Source organism: Uranotaenia lowii, unplaced genomic scaffold (assembly GCF_029784155.1).
Source record: "Uranotaenia lowii strain MFRU-FL unplaced genomic scaffold, ASM2978415v1 HiC_scaffold_855, whole genome shotgun sequence".
Classification (NCBI taxonomy): domain Eukaryota; kingdom Metazoa; phylum Arthropoda; class Insecta; order Diptera; family Culicidae; genus Uranotaenia; species Uranotaenia lowii.
Genome location: NW_026598817.1, coordinates 16,507 through 22,124, shown reverse-complemented (window position 1 = coordinate 22,124; position 5,618 = coordinate 16,507). Strand labels below are relative to the sequence as shown.

Below are 5,618 nucleotides of genomic sequence, written 5' to 3'. Positions count from 1 at the left end.
TATGTAAACTAGTGTAATTATTATAATATACTAGCTGACCCGTTGTGCTTTGCTACACCTTCCGGAAATAAATGTAATTTGTAAAAATTTATTTAAATTTAGATTTTGGAGAGCATTTTTTCAAATCAAACCTCATCATACTTCAGAACCAGCAACTTTGAAATGAGAGCTGCAGCTGCAGTTCTGAATTGCAATTCAAAGATGGTATATATTATTTATGAAACTTGATCTCTAAACTTGTTTTTCAAGATCTGAAATTTGTACTCTGTACCCAAAAAAACCATTTTAAATATTGTGCCTTCTTTGAAAAGCTCTTTATCTTAAATTTACATGGAGCTCTCCCATCTTTATTAATTTTGTCCCCCACTGCTTGAAGAAGGTAGGCAAATTTAACCGGCTCGATACCCAAAAAGCACTTATCATGGTAATGAAAAATAAATTAAATTAGTTATGTATTAAATACAGTGCAAATTTCTTTTTTTTTTTTAAATATAATATACTACGGTAAACATATAAATATTTAAAAAAAATATCAGTTGCATCACTAAATAAGTTCTCAGCGTGTTTTTTTTATTTTCTCTTTGAAAGTCAAATATTCAAAAATGTAGGCAAAAACAAATTTCTAAATTTACATTTGTCCCGTATATTGGAGCAAGTGTCAATGCAAAGCTTATAAACAGATGCGTCAGAGTAATGGCTTTAAAATGGATTTAATACGAATTCCTGTTTTTTGTTCTATCAAGGTTTACTGATATATCTGCAGTATTCCTGCAGCATAAATTAATGTTTTTACTCCACTTTTAACGAATGCCGTTCAAAGGGAATGAGCTTCATTTACAAAGACATTTATTAATTTTCAATATCCGCTGCAGTTTCAACATTCGGAATATCCCTTCTGGTCTTTCCAACATTTTGAATCATTTTGAAGATGAATTTCTTAAAAGTTCGACGTTTGCCCTTGCCCCACCGTGTAAGTTGACAGAAGGGAATATTATTTTTAACACTTTAAGGGTAAACTAAAAATTTCTCTTAAAAATTTTGCGTCCAGTTGAATATCAGTTCTAAAGTCTCGCTTTTTAAAAACGAAGGGGATCAAAAGTCTCTTTTATGCAGCCATGTAACACAAAAACACTTTTCATGTTAAGTACGTACTTGAATTGGTATGTAAGCAAAAAGTACGATGGTTATTTCAGAATTATTTAAAATAAAAAGCTCCCATTTTCAATTCTAAATTCGTTTCAGTTGTGTATTTGGGCCGAAGTAACAATTTCTAGAAGAAAACATAATTTTTAAATTTTTTTTTTACAGAAAAAGTTGAACGTTTGAACATGTTCTAATGTTTCTTGAATGAAAAGTCGAATGCTACCTACATTAACACGAACTAAATATGGAAGTATTTTTGCAAATCTTTCAATTGGTTTTGATTCGATTGATAAAATACCAATTCGTGTAACATCTAGGCGTCATTTATTACCACGTGCTGTGTACAAATCAAATAAGCAAGAAAAAAAAACACATCTAGGTTGCATATCGCCCCCACGTGTTTGAGAAACAGGCGCATTTTCCAGCAATCAATGAACAGTGTGCTTTAGTTACTATCCTCTTGCGACGACGTTTGCTCGCCCATGGAGACGAAAAACAAACCCCTCAAAGAAAATATGCTTAGTTGAGAAATACGCGCCAAAATATTCCTACTGATCAGTATGCTATGCCTGGGTTACTATCCTTTTGCGACGTTGGCTCGACGCCTCGACTATAGAGACGAAAAACAAACCGCCCAAAGGAAAAAAAAAATCTCAAGAAAATGGATGTCATGACTTTAATTTGTTTCGAAAAACTACAAATTTTGTATGGAAGCCCCCCCTCCCTTAAGTCGGATGGAGTTTTGACTATTACAGAAACCATCCCCGGCCTCAAAAACCCTTAGATGCCAGTTTTGACGATGATCTGTTCAGTAGTTTCCGAGTCTATAGGGAACAGACAGACAGACAAACATTCATTTTTATATATATATAGATGTCTTTTAGTGACACTTTATCATCCTCAAGGCATTTGGTTTGATCCAAAAATCTTGAGAGTTAATAGATTTACTTTCAATAACTGTCCTAAAAATATTTGAAGCATTTACAAATTTTCATATGAAGTATTTAATGCTAGCTGAGAACCTGAATAACATTCCATTTTCAATATTTCATATGATGGACCTGAAGCACCCGTATGGTTAGCAAATACAGCTGCATTTTCTCAGTGGGTTTAGAATGATTTGCGCAACTTCGTTTCTTTTCTTCAGAGCAAAGTTATGGCACTCTATTACCATAGACAAATGTTGATTGCAACACTGTAGTATGTAGAGAATGTGGGATAAATCATCTCAGTAGAAGTTTTGTTTTAATTAAATACTGATGTAAACATTCCGTTTCAAATTTCATCTTGTTAGTCCATCATCTGAATTCAAAATTCATTGTTTCGAAAAGAACATATCCAATTAACAATTCTGGTTTAATGCGAGACTTGAAACCCGCTTGATCACTTTGCTAAGAAACATAGTTTAGTTTTGTTTACATCTTTACAACACTTAAAATTAATGGTTTATTTGAAGAAACAAGTAAAAAAAACTAGAGAAAAAAAACATTTCGATTTAAGGGCGGTTCTGTTTTAGCAACATAAAAATGGCAGAATATGAACGTGTTTTCAGAATCCAAAAGGGTCTGTACTTTATAAAATCACAAGGTTTCAGAAGGTTTTTAACCAAAATTGATTCCAGAAATTCTATCTTTGTTGTGGAAAAAATGTCTTGTATGAATCAATTCTTGTTAATGGAAAAAAATGACTCAATAAAAGACTTAACAAATGAACGAGCAAACGATTAAAATCCCTGTTATGAAATGACCACAAAATGATCAATCTGTTTGAAAACAAGTTGAAAATTGTCTAACAATTTCTTTCTTCTTAAATTCTTGTCAAAGGTAATGTACAGTTTTGGGAATTAGCCTTCCTTCAATATAAGAGTTATTCATTCCGGCTTTTTGACAGCTTCGCTTTAAAGCTGACGAGTTTTCAAGTAGCCTTCTCACTTTTAAGAGGTAGTTTTGAAGCATTTAGAATTTAGGATTTATGAAGAGTTGTTATAATTCCTTAAAATGTTTAATCTCGAAGGGCATTTCGGTATTTCATCTTGATACATGCGTCAAAACATTCACATTCATTCACAAATCTTTCAGAAATTTGAATTGTGACTTTGAGTTTTTTTTTCAAGTTCAAATTGGAACAGTTTTGTTTGAATTTTGCCCCATTATGCCCCACGTGTCTTTCAAGACGCAAGTGTGCAGTTCACCAGATATTCTGAAATTTCGTAATCGAAACGTATAAAAAGTATCACGTTTGCCATTTACAATATCAGTCGATTGAAAATGGTTTCATTTGGGAAAAGTTCCGTTCTTCTGAAGGTAATTCTCACGTTTTTGGTGCTAGTGAACCTGGAAGTAGCAGCTCTAGATTGTTGGAGATGCATGCAAAGATGTGATGGTCAGTACAAAAATTCCTTCGTAAGATGCACTTCGAGAGAAGTGGATGGAGATCAAAACAACATGAAATCCAGATACAATATGGGCTTTGCTTTTGATACCTCGTCTCCAGCTGCTTGTTTTACCTTTGTGGGAACAAATAGTACGTGAATATTGCTGCAATTTTAGCCCAGAGAAAAGCTGAGGTTTTTTTTATTATTTTTCGCAGACTTAAAAATAAGAGGCTGTGGACACCTGAAAGCGACCCCTATTGCAGGAGGGTACACTCTTAAAACGTCGCAACAGCGGAAATAAATGCAACAATTTTACTTGAAGCTCTTCAATTGGAAGGATAATTGGTTATTAGGAAATGTCAATAAGTTGAAACTTATCAGAAGCACTGAAGACCAACTTCAAGCATCAACAAATTTTCTGATTGGGTACGTGAAATAAAAATTTTTGTAATCATTTAAAATTAAAATGAGGTCTTTCTAAAGAAAATTATTTTAAAAAATTCAAAAGCTTTGGCATAACGTAAAAATTGCATGGAAAAAATAAATAAACATTCAATTGGAAAATTCAAACGTCCAGAAAACTTCACTGAATATCACAGATGCGTTTTAAAATTTTCCAGCAATCCAGCATGGTTAAAAATTGAAAAAAAAAAAAATCTTTCACCGTACCAGCAAGGATGTCGAAATTTTTTTTGAATTTTTGACAAAAATAATTACTATTTTCTGTGATTTTACCCAAAATCGCAGACAGCTTCCGGTGATGCTAATTTTATTAAGGTAATTGAAAAGCAACTGCTAATTGGATCTATTACAGTTAACTTTACGAATTTTGACACATTTTCTCCATTCAAATCAAAATTGCTAAAGAAACAATTTGAAGTGTCTACGAAATCTGTAAATATTTCCAAAATTCTATGATCTGTGCCACATATTCTGAGACTAAAGTTTGCCCGAAATTCTTAACATCATAGATTTCGTCAAACTTGCGTACAAACACTCGACAAAAAAACGTGATAAAACCTACTGAGAGTTTAACCTGTGTAAGTTGGCATATTTTTGTAAAAGTGTAATTTCGTACACATTTCCAACGTAGCAATAATTGGCATAAAAACGTACAAGTTTTCCAGTGAGTGAACTTTCCCGTTCATTTTTAGGTGTTCCAATTCGAGAAATTCAAACCTTTGCGGAACAAAAACCAAGTTTTTTTTTGCTCGCCGCGAGTGTGCTGCTACTCAAATATTGTAAATTTGATAGTGAAAATATATTCGAAAAAAAATTAAATACAGCCTACTCAGTAACTTGAAAATACCAAATTTGTAGAATTTGGTCCAGTGGTTTCTGAGATATGGAATGTCGAATTTTGGTGTTTCATGGCTTAGATTTCATTGCCGTCCTTAATGTTTTAAGAAAAATATCTTAAAAGTTAAAATATAGAAAAGAAAAGCGAACAAAAATAAGCATTCTTTTTTTGGATGTTTTTGTTTTGCGGGTTAAACCAGAAAAAAGTGGTAAAAATTAAAAAAAAATACAATTCATAAACTATCTAAGCTAAATCTACGGAATTCAAGAAAATAAATTAAACTTAAAATATCGAAGATACCGTAAACTGGGAGAACTTTGATCACTTTTTTCATTCATTTTTGTTTGGAAGGGGCTGTTTTTCCGTAATATCTCAAAGTTTTAAAACACTTACTGAGGTGAGGAGTATAAAACATGATCGTTGAATGCAGTCAATTCAAACGACATTGGTGGTTATAACTAAATGTTTGTTACAAAACCAGATTTCGAGTTTCGGGGTAGTTTTGATCACTATGGTTTTTACGTACCTCAACATCTTCAAAATTATTGTTTTAGTGCCATTTATCACAGAAGACATAAAAATTAATAACTGGTATTTTAAGTACAAATTTTTTTTTCAACATTTTGTTTTTAAAAACATTCTTAATCAAAAGATAACAATGTTGCTGCATACATCTAGGGGTAAAAATTATGAACATTTTTTAAATTTTTGTTGGCCTCAAATTCAAATGAAATTTTGCCTCCATTCAATTTCCTAGGTCCTAAAACTGTTCCCAGGTTCTTTTTTTCTTAAAATTCAGCC

General features: G+C 32.2%; 1 long non-coding RNA gene across 1 annotated transcript; it reads left to right on the top strand.

Annotated features, from left to right (window-relative positions):
- The first annotated feature begins 3,411 nt into the window (after positions 1-3,411).
- Positions 3,412-4,087, top strand: LOC129760934 (uncharacterized). Its single transcript, XR_008740404.1, has 2 exons — positions 3,412-3,666; positions 3,733-4,087. It is a non-coding gene; the product is annotated as an uncharacterized LOC129760934 (long non-coding RNA).
- The last annotated feature ends 1,531 nt before the right edge of the window (positions 4,088-5,618 follow it).